Raw genomic sequence first — 25180 nt, forward strand, 5'->3', positions numbered from 1 at the left:
AATGGAACTGGAAATTCGTAGCGCTAAGTGGGTAATAGTGGAAAAAAGAATATGTTCAAATATAAACTACACAGAAGCATTGTATGAAACTTCTTTCTGTTCTGTGCATTCAACTAACAGAGTTGAACCTGACTTTTGAGTGAGCCTTTCTGAAACACTCTTTCTGTAGAAAATGCAATTGGACATTCTGAGCGCTAAGAGGCCTCTATTGGGAAAAATAATATCTTCAAATAAAAACTACACAGAAGCATTGTGTGAAACATATTTCTGATATGTTCATTAAGCTAACAGAGTTAAATCATACTTTTGATTGCGCAGTTCTGAACACTCTTTCTGTAGAAAATGCAAGTGGACATTCGGAGCGCTAAGAGGGTAATAGTGGAAAAAGGAATATATTCAAATATAAACTACACAGTAGCATTCTGTGAAAATTCTTTCTGTTCTGTGCATTCAACTAACAGAGTTGAACCTTACTTTTGATTGAGCCGTTCTGAAACACTCTTTCTGTAGAAACTGCAATTGGACATGCTAAGCGCTAAGAGGCCTACATTGGGAAAAAGAATATCTTCAAATAAAAACTACACAGATGCATTCTGTGAAACTTATTTCTGATCTGTAAATTCAGTTAACAGAGATAAAACATATTTTTGATTGAGCAGTTATGAAACACTCTTTTTGTAGAAAACGCAAGTGGAGATTCGGAGCGCTAAGAGGGTAATAGTGGAAAAAGGAATGTCTTCAAATATAAACTACACAGAATAATTCGGTGAAACTTCTTTCTGATCTGTGCATTCAGCTAACAGAGTTAAACCATACTTTTGATTGAGCAGATCTGAACACTCTTTCTGTAGAAAATGCAACTGGACATTTGGAGCGCTAAGAGCGTAGTAGTGGAAAAAGGAATATATTCAAATATAAACTACACAGAAGCATTCTGTGAAACTTCTTTCTGATCTGAGCATTCAGCTAACAGAGTTAAACCATACTTTTGATTGAGCAGTTTTGAAACACTCTGTCTGTAGAAAATGCAACTGGACATTCGTAGCGCTAAGTGGGTAATAGTGGAAAAAAGAATATGTTCAAATATAAACTACACAGAAGCATTGTATGAAACTTCTTTCTGTTCTGTGCATTCAACTAACAGAGTTGAACCTTACTTTTGATGGAGCCGTTCTGAAACACTCTTTCTGTAGAAACTGCAATTGGACATTCTGAGCGCTAAGAGGCCTATATTGGGAAAAAGAATGTCTACAAATAAAAACTACACAGAAGAATTGTGTGAAACTTCTTTCTGTTCTGTTTGTTCAACTAAAAGGGTTGAACCTTAGTTTTGATTGAGCCTTTCTGAAACACTCTTTCTGTAGGAAATGCAAGTGGAGGTTCGGAGCGCTAAGAGGGTAATAGTGGAAAAAGGAATGTCTCCAAATATAAACTACACAGAATCATTCTGTGAAACTTCTTTCTGATCTGTGCATTCAGCTAACAGAGTTAAACCATACTTTTGATTGAGCAGATCTGAACACTCTTTCTGTAGAAAATGCAACTGGACATTTTGAGCGCTAAGAGCGTAGTAGTGGAAAAAGGAATATATTCAAATATAAAATACACAGAAGCATTCTGTGAAACTTCTTTCTGATCTGAGCATTCAGCTAACAGAGTTAAACCATACTTTTGATTGTGCAGACCTGAACACTCTTTCTGTAGAAAATGCAACTGGACATTTTGAGCGCTAAGAGCGTAGTAGTGGAAAAAGGAATATATTCAAATATAAACTACACAGAAGCATTCTGTGAAACTTCTTTCTGATCTGAGCATTCAGCTAACAGATTTAAAACATACTTTTGATTGAGCAGATCTGAACACTCTTTCTGTAGAAAATGCAACTGGACATTTGGAGCGCTAAGAGAGTAGTAGTGGAAAAAGGAATATATTCAAATATAAACTACACAGAAGCATTCTGTGAAACTTCTTTCTGATCTGAGCATTCAGCTAACAGAGTTAAACCATACTTTTGATTGAGCAGTTTTGAAACACTCTGTCTGTAGAAAATGCAACTGGACATTCGTAGCGCTAAGTGGGTAATAGTGGAAAAAAGAATATGTTCAAATATAAACTACACAGAAGCATTGTATGAAACTTCTTTCTGTTCTGTGCATTCAACTAACAGAGTTGAACCTTACTTTTGATTGAGCCTTTCTGAAACACTCTTTCTGTAGAAACTGCAATTGGACATTCTGAGCGCTAAGAGGCTTCTATTGGGAAAAATAATATCTTCAAATAAAAACTACACAGAACCATTGTTTGAAACTTATTTCTGATATGTTCATTAAGCTAACAGAGTTAAACCATACTTTTGATTGCGCAGTTCTGAACACTCTTTCTGTAGAAAATGCAAGTGGACATTCGGAGCGCTAAGAGGGTAATAGTGGAAAAAGGAATATATTCAAATATAAACTACACAGTAGCATTCTGTGAAAATTCTTTATGTTCTGTGCATTCAACTAACAGAGTTGAACCTTACTTTTGATTGAGCCGTTCTGAAACACTCTTTCTGTAGAAACTGCAATTGGACATGCTAAGCGTTAAGAGGCCTACACTGGGAAAAGGAATATCTTCAAATAAAAACTACACAGATGCATTCTGTGAAACTTATTTCTGATCTGTAAATTCAGTTAACAGAGATAAAACATATTTTTGATTGAGCAGTTATGAAACACTCTTTTTGTAGAAAATGCAAGTGGAGATTCGGAGCGCTAAGAAGGTACTAGTGGAAAAAGGAATGTCTTCAAATATAAACTACACAGAATCATTCGGTTAAACTTCTTTCTGATCTGTGCATTCAGCTAACAGAGTTAAACCATACTTTTGATTGAGCAGTTTTGAATCACTCTGTCTGTAGAAAATGCAACTGGAAATTCGTAGCGCTAAGTGGGTAATAGTGGAAAAAAGAATATGTTCAAATATAAACTACACAGAAGCATTGTATGAAACTTCTTTCTGTTCTGTGCATTCAACTAACAGAGTTGAACCTGACTTTTGATTGAGCCTTTCTGAAACACTCTTTCTGTAGAAACTGCAATTGGACATTCTGAGCGCTAAGAGGCCTCTATTGGGAAAAATAATATCTTCAAATAAAAACTACACAGAAGCATTGTGTGAAACTTATTTCTGATATGTTCATTAAGCTAACAGAGTTAAACCATACTTTTGATTGCGCAGTTCTGAACACTCTTTCTGTAGAAAATGCAAGTGGACATTCGGAGCGCTAAGAGGGTAATAGTGGAAAAAGGAATATATTGAAATATAAACTACACAGTAGCATTCTGTGAAAATTCTTTCTGTTCTTTGCATTCAACTAACAGAGTTTAACCTTACTTTTTATTGAGCCGTTCTGAAACACTCTTTCTGTAGAAACTGCAATTGGACATGCTAAGCGCTAAGAGGCCTACATTGGGAAAAAGAATATCTTCAAATAAAAACTACACAGATGCATTCTGTGACCCTTATTTCTGATCTGTAAATTCAGTTAACAGAGATAAAACATATTTTTGATAGTGCAGTTATGAAACACACTTTTTGTAGAAAATGCAAGTGGAGACTCGGAGCGCTAAAAGGGTAATATTGGAAAAAGGAATGTCTTCAAATATAAACTACACAGAATCATTCGGTGAAACTTCTTTCTGATCTGTGCATTCAGCTAACAGAGTTAAACCATACTTTTGATTGAGCAGATCTGAACACTCTTTCTGTAGAAAATGCAACTGGACATTTGGGGCGCTAAGAGCGTAGTAGTGGAAAAAGGAATATATTCAAATATAAACTACACAGAAGCATTCTGTGAAACTTCTTTCTGATCTGAGCATTCAGCTAACAGAGTTAAACCATACTTTTGATTGAGCAGTTTTGAAACACTCTGTCTGTAGAAAATGGAACTGGAAATTCGTAGCGCTAAGTGGGTAATAGTGGAAAAAAGAATATGTTCAAATATAAACTACACAGAAGCATTGTATGAAACTTCTTTCTGTTCTGTGCATTCAACTAACAGAGTTGAACCTGACTTTTGAGTGAGCCTTTCTGAAACACTCTTTCTGTAGAAAATGCAATTGGACATTCTGAGCGCTAAGAGGCCTCTATTGGGAAAAATAATGTCTTCAAATAAAAACTACACAGAAGCATTGTGTGAAACTTATTTCTGATATGTTCATTAAGCTAAAAGAGTTAAACCATACTTTTGATTGCGCAGTTCTGAACACTCTTTCTGTAGAAAATGCAAGTGGACATTCGGAGCGCTAAGAGGGTAATAGTGGAAAAAGGAATATATTCAAAAATAAACTACACAGTAGCATTCTGTGAAAATTCTTTCTGTTCTGTGCATTCAACTAACAGAGTTGAACCTTACTTTTGATTGAGCCGTTCTGAAACACTCTTTCTGTAGAAACTGCAATTGGACATGCTAAGCGCTAAGAGGCCTACATTGGGAAAAAGAATATCTTCAAATAAAAACTACACAGATGCATTCTGTGAAACTTATTTCTGATCTGTAAATTCAGTTAACAGAGATAAAACATATTTTTGATTGAGCAGTTATGAAACACTCTTTTTGTAGAAAACGCAAGTGGAGATTCGGAGCGCTAAGAGGGTAATAGTGGAAAAAGGAATGTCTTCAAATATAAACTACACAGAATCATTCGGTGAAACTTCTTTCTGATCTGTGCATTCAGCTAACAGAGTTAAACCATACTTTTGATTGAGCAGATCTGAACACTCTTTCTGTAGAAAATGCAACTGGACATTTGGAGCGCTAAGAGCGTAGTAGTGGAAAAAGGAATATATTCAAATATAAACTACACAGAAGCATTCTGTGAAACTTCTTTCTGATCTGAGCATTCAGCTAACAGAGTTAAACCATACTTTTGATTGAGCAGTTTTGAAACACTCTGTCTGTAGAAAATGCAACTGGACATTCGTAGCGCTAAGTGGGTAATAGTGGAAAAAAGAATATGTTCAAATATAAACTACACAGAAGCATTGTATGAAACTTCTTTCTGTTCTGTGCATTCAACTAACAGAGTTGAACCTTACTTTTGATGGAGCCGTTCTGAAACACTCTTTCTGTAGAAACTGCAATTGGACATTCTGAGCGCTAAGAGGCCTATATTGGGAAAAAGAATGTCTACAAATAAAAACTACACAGAAGAATTGTGTGAAACTTCTATCTGTTCTGTTTGTTCAACTAAAAGGGTTGAACCTTAGTTTTGATTGAGCCTTTCTGAAACACTCTTTCTGTAGGAAATGCAAGTGGAGGTTCGGAGCGCTAAGAGGGTAATAGTGGAAAAAGGAATGTCTCCAAATATAAACTACACAGAATCATTCTGTGAAACTTCTTTCTGATCTGTGCATTCAGCTAACACAGTTAAACCATACTTTTGATTGAGCAGATCTGAACACTCTTTCTGTAGAAAATGCAACTGGACATTTGGAGCGCTAAGAGCGTAGTAGTGGAAAAAGGAATATATTCAAATATAAACTACACAGAAGCATTCTGTGGAACTTCTTTCTGATCTGAGCATTCAGCTAACAGAGTTAAACCATACTTTTGATTGTGCAGACCTGAACACTCTTTCTGTAGAAAATGCAACTGGACATTTTGAGCGCTAAGAGCGTAGTAGTGGAAAAAGGAATATATTCAAATATAAACTACACAGAAGCATTCTGTGAAACTTCTTTCTGATCTGAGCATTCAGCTAACAGATTTAAAACATACTTTTGATTGAGCAGATCTGAACACTCTTTCTGTAGAAAATGCAACTGGACATTTGGAGCGCTAAGAGAGTAGTAGTGGAAAAAGGAATATATTCAAATATAAACTACACAGAAGCATTCTGTGAAACTTCTTTCTGATCTGAGCATTCAGCTAACAGAGTTAAACCATACTTTTGATTGAGCAGTTTGAATCACTCTGTCTGTAGAAAATGCAACTGGAAATTTGTAGCGCTAAGTGGGTAATAGTGGAAAAACGAATATGTTCAAATACAAACTACACAGAAGCATTGTATGAAACTTCTTTCTGTTCTGTGCATTCAACTAACAGAGTTGAACCTGACTTTTGATTGAGCCTTTCTGAAACACTCTTTCTGTAGAAACTGCAATTGGACATTCTGAGCGCTAAGAGGCCTCTATTGGGAAAAATAATATCTTCAAATAAAAACTACACAGAAGCATTGTGTGAAACTTATTTCTGATATGTTCATTAAGCTAACAGAGTTAAACCATACTTTTGATTGCGCAGTTCTGAACACTCTTTCTGTAGAAAATGCAAGTGGACATTCGGAGCGCTAAGAGGGTAATAGTGGAAAAAGGAATATATTCAAATATAAACTACACAGTAGCATTCTGTGAAAATTCTTTATGTTCTGTGCATTCAACTAACAGAGTTGAACCTTACTTTTGATTGAGCCGTTCTGAAACACTCTTTCTGTAGAAACTGCAATTGGACATGCTAAGCGTTAAGAGGCCTACACTGGGAAAAGGAATATCTTCAAATAAAAACTACACAGATGCATTCTGTGAAACTTATTTCTGATCTGTAAATTCAGTTAACAGAGATAAAACATATTTTTGATTGAGCAGTTATGAAACAGTCTTTTTGTAGAAAATGCAAGTGGAGATTCGGAGCGCTAAGAAGGTACTAGTGGAAAAAGGAATGTCTTCAAATATAAACTACACAGAATCATTCGGTGAAACTTCTCTCTGATCTGTGCATTCAGCTAACAGAGTTAAACCATACTTTTGATTGAGCAGTTTTGAATCACTCTGTCTGTAGAAAATGCAACTGGAAATTCGTAGCGCTAAGTGGGTAATAGTGGAAAAAAGAATATGTTCAAATATAAACTACACAGAAGCATTGTATGAAACTTCTTTCTGTTCTGTGCATTCAACTAACAGAGTTGAACCTGACTTTTGATTGAGCCTTTCTGAAACACTCTTTCTGTAGAAACTGCAATTGGACATTCTGAGCGCTAAGAGGCCTCTATTGGGAAAAATAATATCTTCAAATAAAAACTACACAGAAGCATTGTGTGAAACTTATTTCTGATATGTTCGTTAAGCTAACAGAGTTAAACCATACTTTTGATTGCGCAGTTCTGAACACTCTTTCTGTAGAAAATGCAAGTGGACATTCGGAGCGCTAAGAGGGTAATAGTGGAAAAAGGAATATATTGAAATATAAACTACACAGTAGCATTCTGTGAAAATTCTTTCTGTTCTTTGCATTCAACTAACAGAGTTTAACCTTACTTTTTATTGAGCCGTTCTGAAACACTCTTTCTGTAGAAACTGCAATTGGACATGCTAAGCGCTAAGAGGCCTACATTGGGAAAAAGAATATCTTCAAATAAAAACTACACAGATGCATTCTGTGACACTTATTTCTGATCTGTAAATTCAGTTAACAGAGATAAAACATATTTTTGATAGTGCAGTTATGAAACACACTTTTTGTAGAAAATGCAAGTGGAGACTCGGAGCGCTAAAAGGGTAATATTGGAAAAAGGAATGTCTTCAAATATAAACTACACAGAATCATTCGGTGAAACTTCTTTCTGATCTGTGCATTCAGCTAACAGAGTTAAACCATACTTTTGATTGAGCAGATCTGAACACTCTTTCTGTAGAAAATGCAACTGGACATTTGGGGCGCTAAGAGCGTAGTAGTGGAAAAAGGAATATATTCAAATATAAACTACACAGAAGCATTCTGTGAAACTTCTTTCTGATCTGAGCATTCAGCTAACAGAGTTAAACCATACTTTTGATTGAGCAGTTTTGAAACACTCTGTCTGTAGAAAATGCAACTGTACATTCGTAGCGCTAAGTGGGTAATAGTGGAAAAAAGAATATGTTCAAATATAAACTACACAGAAACATTGTATGAAACTTCTTTCTGTTCTGTGCATTCAACTAACAGAGTTGAACCTTACTTTTGATTGAGCCGTTCTGAAACACTCTTTCTGTAGAAACTGCAATTGGACATTCTGAGCGCTAAGAGGCCTATATTGGGAAAAAGAATGTCTACAAATAAAAACTACACAGAAGAATTGTGTGAAACTTCTTTTTGTTCTTTTTGTTCAACTAAAAGATTTGAACCTTAGTTTTGATTGAGCCGTTCTGAAACACTATTTCTGTAGAAAATGCAAGTGGAGATTCGGAGCGCTAAGAGGGTAATAGTGGAAAAATGAATGTCTCCAAATATAAACTACACAGAATCATTCTGTGAAACTTCTTTCTGATCTGTGCATTCAGCTAACACAGTTAAACCATACTTTTGATTGAGCAGATCTGAACACTCTTTCTGTAGAAAATGCAACTGGACATTTGGAGCGCTAAGAGAGTAGTAGTGGAAAAATTAATATATTCAAATATAAACTACACAGAAGCATTCTGTGAAACTTCTTTCTGATCTGAGCATTCAGCTAACAGAGTTAAACCATACTTTTGATTGTGCAGTTTTGAAACACTCTGTCTGTAGAAAATGGAACTGGAAATTCATAGCGCTAAGTGGGTAATAGTGGAAAAAAGAATATGTTCAAATATAAACTACACAGAAGCATTGTATGAAACTTCTTTCTGTTCTGTGCATTCAACTAACAGAGTAGAACCTGACTTTTGAATGAGCCTTTCTGAAACACTCTTTCTGTAGAAAATGCAATTGGACATTCTGAGCGCTACGAGGCCTCTATTGGGAAAAATAATATCTTCAAATAAAAACTACACAGAAGCATTGTGTGAAACTTATTTCTGATATGTTCATTAAGCTAACAGAGTTAAACCATACTTTTGATTGCGCAGTTCTGAACACTCTTTCTGTAGAAAATGCAAGTGGACATTCGGAGCGCTAAGAGGGTAATAGTGGAAAAAGGAATATATTCAAATATAAACTACACAGTAGCATTCTGTGAAAATTCTTTCTGTTCTGTGCATTCAACTAACAGAGTTGAACCTTACTTTTGATTGAGCCGTTCTGAAACACTCTTTCTGTAGAAACTGCAATTGGACATGCTAAGCGCTAAGAGGCCTACATTGGGAAAAAGAATATCTTCAAATAAAAACTACACAGATGCATTCTGTGAAACCTATTTCTGATCTGTAAATTCAGTTAACAGAGATAAAACATATTTTTGATTGAGCAGTTATGAAACACTCTTTTTGTAGAAAATGCAAGTGGAGATTCGGAGCGCTAAGAGGGTAATAGTGGAAAAAGGAATGTCTTCAAATATAAACTACACAGAATCATTCGGTGAAACTTCTTTCTGATATGTGCATTCAGCTAACAGAGTTAAACCATACTTTTGATTGAGCAGATCTGAACACTCTTTCTGAAGAAAATGCAACTGGACATTTGGAGCGCTAAGAGCGTAGTAGTGGAAAAAGGAATATATTCAAATATAAACTACACAGAAGCATTCTGTGAAACTTCTTTCTGATCTGAGCATTCAGCTAACAGAGTTAAACCATACTTTTGATTGAGCAGTTTTGAAACACTCTGTCTGTAGAAAATGCAACTGGACATTCGTAGCGCTAAGTGGGTAATAGTGGAAAAAAGAATATGTTCAAATATAAACTACACAGAAGCATTGTATGAAACTTCTTTCTGTTCTGTGCATTCAACTAACAGAGTTGAACCTTACTTTTGATGGAGCCGTTCTGAAACACTCTTTCTGTAGAAACTGCAATTGGACATTCTGAGCGCTAAGAGGCCTATATTGGGAAAAAGAATGTCTACAAATAAAAACTACACAGAAGAATTGTGTGAAACTTCTTTCTGTTCTGTTTGTTCAACTAAAAGGGTTGAACCTTAGTTTTGATTGAGCCTTTCTGAAACACTCTTTCTGTAGGAAATGCAAGTGGAGATTCGGAGCGCTAAGAGGGTAATAGTGGAAAAAGGAATGTCTCCAAATATAAACTACACAGAATCATTCTGTGAAACTTCTTTCTGATCTGTGCATTCAGCTAACAGAGTTAAACCATACTTTTGATTGAGCAGATCTGAACACTCTTTCTGTAGAAAATGCAACTGGACATTTGGAGCGCTAAGAGCGTAGTAGTGGAAAAAGGAATATATTCAAATATAAACTACACAGAAGCATTCTGTGAAACTTCTTTCTGATCTGAGCATTCAGCTAACAGAGTTAAACCATACTTTTGATTGAGCAGTTTTGAAACACTCTGTCTGTAGAAAATGCAACCGGACATTCGTAGCGCTAAGTGGGTAATAGTGGAAAAAAGAATATGTTCAAATATAAACTACACAGAAGCATTGTATGAAACTTCTTTCTGTTCTGTGCATTCAACTAACAGAGTTGAACCTGACTTTTGATTGAGACTTTCTGAAACACTCTTTCTGTAGAAACTGCAATTGGACATTCTGAGCGCTAAGAGTCCTATATTGGGAAAAAGAATGTCTACAAATAAAAACTACACAGAAGAATTGTGTGAAACTTCTTTTTGTTCTGTTTGTTCAACTAAAAGAGTTGAACCTTAGTTTTGATTGAGCCGTTCTGAAACACTATTTCTGTAGAAAATGCAAGTGGAGATTCGGAGCGCTAAGAGGGTAATAGTGGAAAAAGGAATGTCTCCAAATATAAACTACACAGAATCATTCTGTGAAACTTCTTTCTGATCTGTGCATTCAGCTAACACAGTTAAACCATACTTTTGATTGAGCAGATCTGAACACTCTTTCTGTAGAAAATGCAACTGGACATTTGGAGCGCTAAGAGAGTAGTAGTGGAAAAAGGAATATATTCAAATATAAACTACACAGAAGCATTCTGTGAAACTTCTTTCTGATATGAGCATTCAGCTAACAGAGTTAAACCATACTTTTGATTGTGCAGTTTTGAAACACTCTGTCTGTAGAAAATGGAACTGGAAATTCGTAGCGCTAAGTGGGTAATAGTGGAAAAAAGAATATGTTCAAATATAAACTACACAGAAGCATTGTATGAAACTTCTTTCTGTTCTGTGCATTCAACTAACAGAGTTGAACCTGACTTTTGAGTGAGCCTTTCTGAAACACTCTTTCTGTAGAAAATGCAATTGGACATTCTGAGCGCTAAGAGGCCTCTATTGGGAAAAATAATATCTTCAAATAAAAACTACACAGAAGCATTGTGTGAAACTTATTTCTGATATGTTCATTAAGCTAACAGAGTTAAACCATACTTTTGATTGCGCAGTTCTGAACACTCTTTCTGTAGAAAATGCAAGTGGACATTCGGAGCGCTAAGAGGGTAATAGTGGAAAAAGGAATATATTCAAATATAAACTACTCAGTAGCATTCTGTGAAAATTCTTTCTGTTCTGTGCATTCAACTAACAGAGTTGATCCTTACTTTTGATTGAGCCGTTCTGAAACACTCTTTCTGTAGAAACTGCAATTGGACATGCTAAGCGCTATGAGGCCTACATTGGGAAAAAGAATATCTTCAAATAAAAACTACACAGATGCATTCTGTGAAACTTATTTCTGATCTGTAAATTCAGTTAACAGAGATAAAACATATTTTTGATTGAGCAGTTATGAAACACTCTTTTTGTAGAAAATGCAAGTGGAGATTCGGAGCGCTAAGAGGGTAATAGTGGAAAAAGGAATGTCTTCAAATATAAACTACACAGAATCATTCGGTGAAACTTCTTTCTGATCTGTGCATTCAGCTAACAGAGTTAAACCATACTTTTGATTGAGCAGATCTGAACACTCTTTCTGTAGAAAATGCAACTGGACATTTGGAGCGCTAAGAGCGTAGCAGTGGAAAAAGGAATATATTCAAATATAAACTACACAGAAGCATTCTGTGAAACTTCTTTCTGATCTGAGCATTCAGCTAACAGAGTTAAAGCATACTTTTGATTGAGCAGTTTTGAAACACTCTGTCTGTAGAAAATGCAACTGGACATTCGTAGCGCTAAGTGGGTAATAGTGGAAAAAAGAATATGTTCAAATAGAAACTACACAGAAGCATTGTATGAAACTTCTTTCTGTTCTGTGCATTCAACTAACAGAGTTGAACCTTACTTTTGATTGAGCCTTTCTGAAACACTCTTTCTGTAGAAACTGCAATTGGACATTCTGAGCGCTAAGAGGCTTCTATTGGGAAAAATAATATCTTCAAATAAAAACTACACAGAACCATTGTTTGAAACTTATTTCTGATATGTTCATTAAGCTAACAGAGTTAAACCATACTTTTGATTGCGCAGTTCTGAACACTCTTTCTGTAGAAAATGCAAGTGGACATTCGGAGCGCTAAGAGGGTAATAGTGGAAAAAGGAATATATTCAAATATAAACTACTCAGTAGCATTCTGTGAAAATTCTTTCTGTTCTGTGCATTCAACTAACAGAGTTGAACCTTACTTTTGATTGAGCCGTTCTGAAACACTCTTTCTGTAGAAACTGCAATTGGACATGCTAAGCGCTAAGAGGCCTACATTGGGAAAAAGAATATCTTCAAATAAAAACTACACAGATGCATTCTGTGAAACTTATTTCTGGTCTGTAAATTCAGTTAACAGAGATAAAACATATTTTTGATTGAGCAGTTTTGTAACACTCTTTTTGTAGAAAATGCAAGTGGACATTCGTAGCGCTAAATGGGTAATAGTGGAAAAAAGAATATGTTGAAATATAAACTACACAGAAGCATTGTATGAAACTTCTTTCTGATCTGTGCATTCAGCTAACAGAGTTGAACCTTACTTTGGATTGAGCCTTTCTGAAACACTCTTTCTGTAGAAAATGCAACTGGACATTTGGAGCGCTAAGAGCGTAGTAGTGGAAAAAGGAATATATTCAAATATAAACTACACAGAAGCATTCTGTGAAACTTCTTTCTGATCTGAGCATTCAGCTAACAGAGTTAAACCATACTTTTGATTGAGCAGTTTTGAAACACTCTGTCTGTAGAAAATGCAACTGGACATTCGTAGCGCTAAGTGGGTAATAGTGGAAAAAAGAATATTTTCAAATATAAACTACACAGAAGCATTGTATGAAACTTCTTTCTGTTCTGTGCATTCAACTAACAGAGCTGAACCTTACTTTTGATTGAGCCGTTCTGAAACACTCTTTCTGTAGAAACTGCCATTGGACATTCTGAGCGCTAAGAGGCCTATATTGGGAAAAAGAATGTCTACAAATAAAAACTACACAGAAGAATTGTGTGAAACTTCTTTCTGTTCTGTTTGTTCAACTAAAAGAGTTGAACCTTAGTTTTGATTGAGCCGTTCTGAAACACTCTTTCTGTAGAAAATGCAAGTGGAGATTCGGAGCGCTAAGAGGGTAATAGTGGAAAAAGGAATGTTTCCATATATAAACTACACAGAATCATTCTGTGAAACTTATTTCTGATCTGTGCATTCAGCTAACAGAGTTAAACCATACTTTTGATTGAGCAGATCTGAACACTCTTTCTGTAGAAAATGCAACTGGACATTTGGAGCGCTAAGAGAGTAGTAGTGGAAAAAGGAATATATTCAAATATAAACTACACAGAAGCATTCTGTGAAACATCTTTCTGATCTGAGCATTCAGCTAACAGAGTTAAACCATACTTTTGATTGAGCAGTTTTGAAACACTCTGTCTGTAGAAAATGCAACTGGACATTCGTAGCGCTAAGTGGGTAATAGTGGAAAAAAGAATATGTTCAAATATAAACTACACAGAAGCATTGTATGAAACTTCTTTCTGTTCTGTGCATTCAACTAACAGAGTTGAACCTTACTTTTGATTGAGCCTTTCTGAAACACTCTTTCTGTAGGAACTGCAATTGGACATTCTGAGCGCTAAGAGGCCTCTATTGGGAAAAATAATATCTTCAAATAAAAACTACACAGAAGCATTGTGTGAAACTTATTTCTGATATGTTCATTAAGCTAACAGAGTTAAACCATACTTTTGATTGCGCAGTTCTGAACACTCTTTCTGTAGAAAATGCAAGTGGACATTCGGAGCGGTAAGAGGGTAATAGTGGAAAAAGTAATATATTCAAATATAAACTACACAGTAGCATTCTGTGAAAATTCTTTCTGTTCTGTGCATTCAACTAACAGAGTTGAACCTTACTTTTGATTGAGCCGTTCTGAAACACTCTTTCTGTAGAAACTGCAATTGGACATGCTAAGCGCTAAGAGGCCTACATTGGGAAAAAGAATATCTTCAAATAAAAACTACACAGATGCATTCTGTGAAACTTATTTCTGATGTGTAAATTCAGTTAGCAGAGATAAAACATATTTTTGATTGAGCAGTTATGAAACACTCTTTTTGTAGAAAATGCAAGTGGAGATTCGGAGTGCTAAGAGGGTACTAGTGGAAAAAGGAATGTCTTCAAATATAAACTACACAGAATCATTCGGTGAAACTTCCTTCTGATCTGTGCATTCAGCTAACAGAGTTAAACCATACTTTTGATTGAGTAGATCTGAACACTCTTTCTGTAGAAAATGCAACTGGACATTTGGAGCGCTAAGAGCGTAGTAGTGGAAAAAAGGATATATCCAAATATAAACTACACAGAAGCATTCTGTGAAACTTCTTTCTGATCTGAGCATTCAGCTAACAGAGTTAAACCATACTTTTGATTGAGCAGTTTTGAAACACTCTGTCTGTAGATAATGCAACTGGACATTCGTAGCGCTAAGTGGGTAATAGTGGAAAAAAGAATATGTTCAAATATAAACTACACAGAAGCATTGTATGAAACTTCTTTCTGTTCCGTGCATTCAACTAACAGAGTTGAACCTTACTTTTGATTGAGAAGTTCTCAAACACTCTTTCTGTAGAAACTGCAATTGGACATTCTGAGCGCTAAGAGGCGTATATTGGGAAAAAGAATGTCTACAAATAAAAACTACACAGAAGAATTGTGTGAAAATTCTTTCTGTTCTGTTTGTTCAACTAAAAGAGTTGAAACTTAGTTTTGATTGAGCCGTTCTGAAACACTCTTTCTGTAGAAAATGCAATGGAGATTCGGAGCGCTAAGAGGGTAATAGTGGAAAAAGGAATGTCTCCAAATATAAACTACACAGAATCATTCTGTGAAACTTCTTTCTGATCTGTGCATTCAGCTAACAGAGTTAAACCATACTTTTGATTGAGCAGATCTGAACACTCTTTCTGTAGAAAATGCAACTGGACATTTGGAGCGCTAAGAGATTAGTAGTGGAAAAAGGAATATATTCAAATATAAACTACACAGAAGCATTCTGTGAAACATCTTTCTGATCTGAGCATTCAGCTAACAGAGTTAAACCATACTTTTGATTGAGCAGTTTTGAAACACTCTGTCTGTAGAAAATGCAACTGGACATTCGTAGCGCTAAGTGGGTAATAGTTGAAAAAATAATATGTTCAAATATAAACTACACAGAAGCATTGTATGAAACAACTTTCTGTTCTGTGCATTCCACTAACAGAGTTGAACCTTAGTTTTGATTGAGCCTTTCTGAAACACTCTTTCTGTAGAAACTGCAATTGGACATTCTGAGCGCTAAGAGGCCTCTATTGGGAAAAATAATATCTTCAAATAAAAACTACACAGAAGCATTGTGTGAAACTTATTTCTGATATGTTCATTAGGCTAACAGAGTTAAACCATACTTTTGATTGCGCAGTTCTGAACACTCTTTCTGTAGAAAATGCAAGTGGACATTCGGAGCGCTAAGAGTGTAATAGTGGAAAAAGGAATATATTCAAATATAAACTACACAGTAGCATTCTGTGAAAATTCTTTCTGTTCTGTGCATTCAACTAACAGATTTGAACCTTACTTTTGATTGAGACGTTCTGAAACACTCTTTCTGTAGAAACTGCAATTGGACATTCTGAGCGCTAGGAGGCCTATATTGGGAAAAAGAATGTCTACAAATAAAAACTACACAGAAGAATTGTGTGAAACTTATTTCTGTTCTGTTTTTTCAACTAAAAGAGTTGAAACTTAGTTTTGATTGAGCCGTTCTGAAACACTCTTTCTGTAGAAAATGCAATGGAGATTCGGAGCGCTAAGAGGGTAATAGTGGAAAAAGGAATGTCTCCAAATATAAACTACACAGAATCATTCTGTGAAACTTCTTTCTGATCTGTGCATTCAGCTAACAGAGTTAAACCATACTTTTGATTGAGCAGATCTGAACACTCTTTCTGTAGAAAATGCAACTGGACATTTGGAGCGCTAAGAGAGTAGTAGTGGAAAAAGGAATATATTCAAATATAAACTACACAGAAGCATTCTGTGAAACATCTTTCTGATCTGAGCATTCAGCTAACAGAGTTAAACCATACTTTTGATTGAGCAGTTTTGAAACACTCTGTAGAAAATGCAACTGGACATTCGTAGCGCTAAGTGGGTAATAGTGGAAAAAAGAATATGTTCAAATATAAACTACACAGAAGCATTGTATGAAACTTTTTCTGTTCTGTGCATTCAACTAACAGAGTTGAACCTTACTTTTGATTGAGCCTTTCTGAAACACTCTTTCTGTAGAAACTGCAATTGGACATTCTGAGCGCTAAGAGGCCTCTATTGGGAAAAATAATATCTTCAAATAAAAACTACACAGAAGCATTGTGTGAAACTTATTTCTGATATGTTCATTAAGCTAACAGAGTTAAACCATACTTTTGATTGCGCAGTTCTGAACACTCTTTCTGTAGAAAATGCAAGTGGACATTCGGAGCGCTAAGAGGGTAATAGTGGAAAAAGGAATATATTCAAATATAAACTACACAGTAGCATTCTGTGAAAATTCTTTCTGTTCTGTGCATTCAACTAACAGAGTTGAACCTTACTTTTGATTGAGCCGTTCTGAAACACTCTTTCTGTAGAAACTGCAATTGGACATGCTAAGCGCTAAGAGGCCTACATTGGGAAAAAGAATATCTTCAAATAAAAACTACACAGATGCATTCTGTGAAACTTATTTCTGATCTGTAAATTCAGTTAGCAGAGATAAAATATATTTTTGATTGAGCAGTTATGAAACACTCTTTTTGTAGAAAATGCAAGTGGAGATTCGGAGCGCTATGAGGGTACTAGTGGAAAAAGGAATGTCTTCAAATATAAACTACACAGAATCATTCAGTGAAACTTCCTTCTGATCTGTGCATTCAGCTAAAAGTGTTAAACCATACTTTTGATTGAGTAGATCTGAACACTCTTTCTGTAGAAAATGCAACTGGACATTTGGAGCGCTAAGAGCGTAGTAGTGGAAAAAGGAATATATTCAAATATAAACTACACAGAAGCATTCTGTGAAACTTCTTTCTGATCTGAGCATTCAGCTAACAGAGTTAAACCATACTTTTGATTGAGCAGTTTTGAAACACTCTGTCTGTAGATAATGCAACTGGACATTCGTAGCGCTAAGTGGGTAATAGTGGAAAAAATAATATGTTCAAATATAAACTACACAGAAGCATTGTATGAAACTTCTTTCTGTTCTGTGCATTCAACTAACAGAGTTGAACCTTACTTTTGATTGAGCCGTTCTCAAACACTCTTTCTGTAGTAACTGCAATTGGACATTCTGAGCGCTAAGAGGACTATATTGGGAAAAAGAATGTCTACAAATAAAAACTACACAGAAGAATTGTGTGAAACTTCTTTCTGTTCTGTTTGTTCAACTAAAAGAGTTGAACCTTAGTTTTGATTGAGCCGTTCTGAAACACTCTTTCTGTAGAAAATGCAAGTGGAGATTCGGAGCGCTAAGAGGGTAATAGTGGAAAAAGGAATGTCTCCAAATATAAACTACACAGAATCATTCTGTGAAACTTCTTTCTGATCTGTGCATTCAGCTAACAGAGTTAAACCATACTTTTGATTGAGCAGATCTGAACACTCTTTCTGTAGAAAATGCAACTGGACATTTGGAGCGCTAAGAGCGTAGTAGTGGAAAAAGGAATATATTCAAATATAAACTACACAGAAGCATTCTGTGAAACTTCTTTCTGATCTGAGCATTCAGCTAACAGAGTTAAACCATACTTTTGATTGAGCAGTTTTGAAACACTCTGTCTGTAGAAAATGCAACTGGACATTCGTAGCGCTAAGTGGGTAATAGTGGAAAAAAGAATATGTTCAAATATAAACTACACAGAAGCATTGTATGAAACTTCTTTCTGTTCTGTGCATTCAACTAACAGAGTTGAACCTTACTTTTGATTGAGCCTTTCTGAAACACTCTTTCTGTAGAAACTGCAATTGGACCTTCTGAGCGCTAAGAGGCCTCTATTGGGAAAAAAAATATCTTCAAATAAAAACTACACAGAAGCATTGTGTGAAACTTATTTCTGATATGTTCATTAGGCTAACAGAGTTAAACCATACTTTTGATTGCGCAGTTCTGAACACCCTTTCTGTAGAAAATGCAAGTGGACATTCGGAGCGCTAAGAGGGTAATAGTGGAAAAAGGAATATATTCAAATATAAACTACACAGTAGCATTCTGTGAAAATTCTTTCTGTTCTGTGCATTCAACTAACAGAGTTGAACCTTACTTTTGATTGAGCCGTTCTGAAACACTCTTTCTGTAGAAACTGCAATTGGACATTCTGAGCGCTAAGAGGCCTATATTGGGAAAAAGAATGTCTACAAATAAAAACTACACAGAAAAATTGTGTGAAACTTCTTTCTGTTCTGTTTGTTCAACTAAAAGATTTGAACCTTAGTTTTGATTGAGCCGTTCTGAAACACTCATTCTGTAGAAAATGCAATGGAGATTCGGAGCGCTAAGAGGGTAATAGTGGAAAAAGGAATGTCTCCAAATATAAACTACACAGAATCATTCTGTGAAACTTCTTTCTGATCTGTGCATTCAGCTAACAGAGTTAAACCATACTTTTGATTGAGCAGATCTGAACACTCTTTCTGTAGAAAATGCAACTGGACATTTGGAGCGCTAAGAGAGTAGTAGTGGAAAAAGGAATATATTCAAATATAAACTACACAGAAGCATTCTGTGAAACATCTTTCTGATCTGAGCATTCAGCTAACAGAGTTAAACCATACTTTTGATTGAGCAGTTTTGAAACACTCTGTCTGTAGAAAATGCAACTGGACATTCGTAGCGCTAAGTGGGTAATAGTGGAAAAAAGAATATGTTCAAATATAAACTACACAGAAGCATTGTATGAAACTTCTTTCTGTTCTGTGCATTCAACTAACAGAGTTGAACCTTACTTTTGATTGAGCCTTTCTGAAACACTCTTTCTGTAGAAACTGCAATTGGACATTCTGAGCGCTAAGAGGCCTCTATTGGGAAAAATAATATCTTCAAATAAAAACTACACAGAAGCATTGTGTGAAACTTATTTCTGATATGTTCATTAGGCTAACAGAGTTAAACCATACTTTTGATTGCGCAGTTCTGAACACTCTTTCTGTAGAAAATGCAAGTGGACATTCGGAGCGCTAAGAGGGTAATAGTGGAAAAAGGAATATATTCAAATATAAACTACACAGTAGCATTCTGTGAAAATTCTTTCTGTTCTGTGCATTCAACTAACAGAGTTGAACCTTACTTTTGATTGAGCCGTTCTGAAACACTCTTTCTGTAGAAACTGCAATTGGACATTCTGAGCGCTAAGAGGCCTATATTGGGAAAAAGAATGTCTACAAATAAAAACTACACAGAAGAATTGTGTGAAACTTCTTTCTGTTCTGTTTGTTCAACTAAAAGAGGTGAACCTTAGTTTTGATTGAGCCGTTCTGAAACACTCTTTCTGTAGAAAATGCAATGGAGTTTCGGAGCGCTAAGAGGGTAATAGTGGAAAAAGGAATGTCTCCAAATATAAACTACACAGAATCATTCTGTGAAACTTCTTTCTGATCTGTGCATTCAGCTAACAGAGTTAAACCATACTTTTGATTGAGCAGATCTGAACACTCTTTCTGTAGAAAATGCAACTGGACATTTGGAGCGCTAAGAGAGTAGTAGTGGAAAAAGGAATATATTCAAATATAAACTACACAGAAGCATTCTGTGAAACATCTTTCTGATCTGAGCATTCAGCTAACAGAGTTAAACCATACTTTTGATTGAGCAGTTTTGAAACACTCTGTCTGTAGAAAATGCAACTGGACTTTCGTAGCGCTAAGTGGGTAATAGTGGAAAAAAGAATATGTTCAAATATAAAGTACACAGAAGCATTGTATGAAACTTCTTTCTGTTCTGTGCATTCAACTAACAGAGTTGAACCTTACTTTTGATTGAGCCTTTCTGAAACACTCTTTCTGTAGAAACTGCAATTGGACATTCTGAGCGCTAAGAGGCCTCTATTGGGAAAAATAATATCTTCATATAAAAACTACACAGAAGCATTGTGTGAAACTTATTTCTGATATGTTCATTAAGCTAATAGAGTTAAACCATACTTTTGATTGCGCAGTTCTGAACACTCTTTCTGTAGAAAATGCAAGTGGACATTCGGAGCGCTAAGAGGGTAATAGTGGAAAAAGGAATGTCTTCAAATATAAACTACACAGAATCATTCGGTGAAACTTCTTTCTGATCTGTGCATTCAGCTAACAGAGTTAAACCATACTTTAGATTGAGCAGATCTGAACACTCTTTCTGTAGAAAATGCAACTGGACATTTGGAGCGCTAAGACCGTAGTAGTGGAAAAAGGAATATATTCAAATATAAACTACACAGAAGCATTCTGTGAAACTTCTTTCTGATCTGAGCATTCAGCTAACAGAGTTAAACCATACTTTTGATTGAGCAGTTTTGAAACACTCTGTCTGTAGAAAATGCAACTGGACATTCGTAGCGCTAAGTGGGTAATAGTGGAAAAAAGAATATGTTCAAATATAAACTACACAGAAGCATTGTATGAAACTACTTTCTGTTCTGTGCATTCAACTAACAGAGTTGAACCTTACTTTTGATTGAGCCGTTCTGAAACACTCTTTCTGTAGAAACTGCAATTGGACATTCTGAGCGCTAGGAGGCCTATATTGGGAAAAAGAATGTCTACAAATAAAAACTACACAGAAAAATTGTGTGAAACTTCTTTCTGTTCTGTTTGTTCAACTAAAAGAGTTGAACCTTAGTTTTGATTGAGCCGTTCTGAAACACTCTTTCTGTAGAAAATGCAAGTGGAGATTCGGAGAGCTAAGAGGGTAATAGTGGAAAAAGGAATGTCTCCAAATATAAACTACACAGAATCATTCTGTGAAACTTCTTTCTGATGTGTACATTCAGCTAACAGAGTTAAACCATACTTTTGATTGAGCAGATCTGAACACTCTTTCTGTAGAAAATGCAACTGGACATTTGGAGCGGTAAGAGGGTAGTAGTGGAAAAAGCAATATATTCAAATATAAACTACACAGAAGCATTCTGTGAAACTTCTTTCTGATCTGAGCATTCAGCTAACAGAGTTAAAACATACTTTTGATTGAGCAGTTTTGAAACACTCTGTCTGTAGAAAATGCAACGGGACATTCGTAGCGCTAAGTGGGTATTAGGGGAAAAAAGAATATGTTCAAATACAAACTACACAGAAGCGTTGTATGAAACTTCTTTCTGTTCTGTGCATTCAACTAACAGAGTTGAACCTTACTTTTGATTGAGCCGTTCTGAAAAACTCTTTCTGTAGTAACTGCAATTGGACATTCTGAGCGCTAAGAGGCCTCTATTGCGAAAAATAATATCTTCAAATAAAAACTACACAGAAGCATTGTGTGAAACTTATTTCTGATATGTTCATTAAGCTAACAGAGTTAAACCATACTTTTGATTGCGCAGTTCTTAACACTCTTTCTGTAGAAAATGCAAGTGGACATTCGGAGCGCTAAGAGGGTAATAGTGGAAAAAGGAATATATTCAAATATAAACTACACAGTAGCATTCTGTGAAAATTCGTTCTGTTCTGTGCATTCAACTAACAGAGTTGAACCTTACTTTTGATTGAGCCGTTCTGAAACACTCTTTCTGTAGAAACTGCAATTGGACATGCTAAGCGCTAAGAGTCCTACATTGGGAAAAAGAATATCTTCAAATAAAAACTACACAGATGCATTCTGTGAAACTTATTTCTGATCTGTAAATTCAGTTAACAGAGATAAAACATATTTTTGATTGAGCAGTTATGAAACACTCTTTTTGTAGAAAATGCAAGTGGAGATTCGGAGCGCTAAGAGGGTAATAGTGGAAAAAGGAATGTCTTCAAATATAAACTACACAGAATCATTCGGTGAAACTTCTTTCTGATCTGTGCATTCAGCTAACAGAATTAAATCATACTTTTGATTGAGCAGATCTGAACACTCTTTCTGTAGAAAATGCAACTGGACATTTGGAGCGCTAAGAGCGTAGTAGTGGAAAAAGGAATATATTCAAATATAAACTACACAGAAGCATTCTGTGAAACTTCTTTCTGATATGAGCATTCAGCTAACAGAGTTAAACAGTACTTTTGATTGAGCAGTTTTGAAACGCTCTGTCTGTAGAAAATGCAACTGGACATTCGTAGCGCTAAGTGGGTAATAGTGGAAAAAAGAATATGTTCAAATATAAACTACACAGAAGCATTGTATGAAACTTCTTTCTGTTCTGTGCATTCAACTAACAGAGTAGAACCTTACTTTTGATTGAGCCGTTCTGAAACACTCTTTCTGTAGAAACTGCAATTGGACATTCTGAGCGATAGGAGGCCTATATTGGGAAAAAGAATGTCTACAAATAAAAACTACACAGAAGAATTTTGTGAAACTTCTTTCTGTTCTGTTTGTTCAACTAAAAGAGTTGAACCTTAGTTTTGATTGAGCCGTTCTGAAACACTCCTTCTGTAGAAAATGCAAGTGGAGATTCGGAGCGCTAAGAGGGTAATAGTGGAAAAAGAATGTCTCCAAATATAAACTACACAGAATCATTCTGTGAAACTTCTTTCTGATCTGTGCATTCAGCTAACAGTGTTAAACCATACTTTTGATTGAGCAGATCTGAACACTCTTTCTGTAGAAAATGCAACTGGACATTTGGAGCGCTAAGAGAGTAGTAGTGGAAAAAGGAATATATTCAAATATAAACTACACAGAAGCATTCTGTGAAACTTCTTTCTGATCTGAGCATTCAGCTAACAGAGTTAAACCATACTTTTGATTGAGCAGATTTGAAACAATCTGTCTGTAGAAAATGCAACGGGACATTCGTAGCGCTAAGTGGGTAATAGTGGAAAAAAAAATATGTTCAAATATAAACTACACAGAAGCATTGTATGAAACTTTTTTCTGTTCTGTGCATTCAAATAACAGAGTTGAACCTTACTTTTGATTGAGCCGTTCTGAAACACTCTTTCTGTAGATACTGCAATTGGACATTCTGAGCGCTAAGAGGCCTCTATTGCGAAAAATAATATCTTCAAATAAAAACTACACAGAAGATTGTGTGAAACTTATTTCTGATATGTTCATTAAGCTAACAGAGTTAAACCATACTTTTGATTGCGCAGTTCTGAACACTCTTTCTGTAGAAAATGCAAGTGGACATTCGGAGCGCTAAGAGGGTAATAGTGGAAAAAGGAATATATTTAAATATAAACTACACAGTAGCATTCTGTGAAAATTCTTTCTGTTCTGTGCATTCAAATAACAGAGTTGGACCTTACTTTTGATTGAGCCGTTCTGAAACACTCTTTCTGTAGAAACTGCAATTGGACATGCTAAGCGCTAAGAGGCCTACATTGGGAAAAAGAATATCTTCAAATGAAAACTACACAGATGCATTCTGTGAAACTTATTTCTGATCTGTAAATTCAGTTAACAGAGATAAAACATATTTTTGATTGAGCAGTTATGAAACACTCTTTTTGTAGAAAATGCAAGTGGAGATTCGGAGCGCTAAGTGGGTAATAGTGGAAAAAGTAATGTCTTCAAATATAAACTACACAGAATCATTCGGTGAAACTTCTTTCTGATCTGTGCATTCAGCTAACAGAGTTAAACCATACTTTTGATTGAGCAGATCTGAACACTCTTTCTGTAGAAAATGCAACTGGACATTTGGAGCGCTAAGAGCGTAGTAGTGGAAAAAGGAATATATTCAAATATAAACTACACAGAAGCATTCTGTGAAACTTCTTTCTGATCTGAGCATTCAGCTAACAGAGTTAAAGCATACTTTTGATTGAGCAGTTTTGAAACACTCTGTCTGTAGAAAATGCAACTGGACATTCGTAGCGCTAAGTGGGTAATAGTGGAAAAAAGAATATGTTCAAATAGAAACTACACAGAAGCATTGTATGAAACTTCTTTCTGTTCTGTGCATTCAACTAACAGAGTTGAACCTTACTTTTGATTGAGCCTTTCTGAAACACTCTTTCTGTAGAAACTGCAATTGGACATTCTGAGCGCTAAGAGGCTTCTATTGGGAAAAATAATATCTTCAAATAAAAACTACACAGAACCATTGTTTGAAACTTATTTCTGATATGTTCATTAAGCTAACAGAGTTAAACCATACTTTTGATTGCGCAGTTCTGAACACTCTTTCTGTAGAAAATGCAAGTGGACATTCGGAGCGCTAAGAGGGTAATAGTGGAAAAAGGAATATATTCAAATATAAACTACTCAGTAGCATTCTGTGAAAATTCTTTCTGTTCTGTGCATTCAACTAACAGAGTTGAACCTTACTTTTGATTGAGCCGTTCTGAAACACTCTTTCTGTAGAAACTGCAATTGGACATGCTAAGCGCTAAGAGGCCTACATTGGGAAAAAGAATATCTTCAAATAAAAACTACACAGATGCATTCTGTGAAACTTATTTCTGGTCTGTAAATTCAGTTAACAGAGATAAAACATATTTTTGATTGAGCAGTTTTGTAACACTCTTTTTGTAGAAAATGCAAGTGGACATTCGTAGCGCTAAATGGGTAATAGTGGAAAAAAGAATATGTTGAAATATAAACTACACAGAAGCATTGTATGAAACTTCTTTCTGATCTGTGCATTCAGCTAACAGAGTTGAACCTTACTTTGGATTGAGCCTTTCTGAAACACTCTTTCTGTAGAAAATGCAACTGGACATTTGGAGCGCTAAGAGCGTAGTAGTGGAAAAAGGAATATATTCAAATATAAACTACACAGAAGCATTCTGTGAAACTTCTTTCTGAT

Source organism: Symphalangus syndactylus, chromosome 17 (genome assembly GCF_028878055.3).
Source record: "Symphalangus syndactylus isolate Jambi chromosome 17, NHGRI_mSymSyn1-v2.1_pri, whole genome shotgun sequence".
NCBI lineage: Eukaryota > Metazoa > Chordata > Mammalia > Primates > Hylobatidae > Symphalangus > Symphalangus syndactylus.